The following is a 1,190-nucleotide window of genomic DNA, read 5'->3' as shown; positions in this document are numbered from 1 at the left end:
GGGGCATACGGGCTGAGCATGGGGAACGTATGGGCTGGGCATGGGGAACATGTGGGCTGGACGTGGGGAGCATGTGGTCTGGACATGGGGAACATACGGGCTGGACATGGGGAACATATGGGCTGGACATGGGGACCTACGGGCTCGACATGGGGACCGTACGGGCTGGACATGGGGAATATATGGGCTGGACATGGGGCATATGTGGACTGGACATGGGGAACATGTGGGCTGGATATAGGGACCATGTGGGCTAGCCAAGAACATGTGGGCTGGACATGGGGACCATGTGGGCTAGCTAGGAACATGCAGGCTTCACTCGGGCCAGGCGTGGGGCAGAGTCGAACATACCACATGTTTCTGTTTGGCCCGGCTGTATACCACACAATGCCCGTGTATTGTGTGTAAAAACGAGCGGGGCTGTCATGGGCCCATGTGGGTTCGTCAAAAACTTATGGTCTACATCTGGGCTAGGCAAGGGCTGGATATGGGCTGGACATGGGCGGACACATATGGGCCCTTTCAATCGCCTATGATCAAAAACCACGTGGCGCCGAGTGGGATTACCAGATGGTGCCCACATCCAAGTCCAGCTTGCGCCCATGTGCGGCCCACATCTTTGTGCAGGCTGGTAACTTGTCCACCTCATTACACAGAAACTTAGTGGCGAATTGTCCTGATTTTTTGCATGTACTTTTGAATTTTAAAAAAAAACACAACTAAAACTCGATTTTCGTGCATGTGCTACAAGTTTGAAGAGGTGTTTTCTATATAATCATTAGTATTTAATTACAGTCTGCGCAGGGATTTTTTTTATTAGAACAAGAACGGTAGTTAAGTGTTAGTTTTTTTGTTTGTTTAATTACATTTTTTAAAAATTGACTGCATGTGAAGACATTGTTGTTTTCAGTCCAGCAGTTAGTAGGTGACAGTGGGTTTATTCTGACTGACTCGTTGTGATATACAATGAGTAAACTTTTATTTTCATTTCTTCCGTCACAGATTTAATTTGCTGTCGCTTTTTCATTAATCACCATGGTTAGAGTAATTAATTTACAAGCCCCAAAAACGTTGCCTTAAAACTACTGAACTATTTCTACAAAGAAGCTGATCGAGGCCGTCTCTTTTATTCTATAACATATCCCGATAAAAGGACAAGACAAGTGTGTGTGTAAAAAAGGAGGGGGGGG

Source organism: Aplysia californica, unplaced genomic scaffold (genome assembly GCF_000002075.1).
Source record: "Aplysia californica isolate F4 #8 unplaced genomic scaffold, AplCal3.0 scaffold00772, whole genome shotgun sequence".
NCBI lineage: Eukaryota > Metazoa > Mollusca > Gastropoda > Aplysiida > Aplysiidae > Aplysia > Aplysia californica.
Note: the sequence above shows the minus strand (reverse complement) of the source record.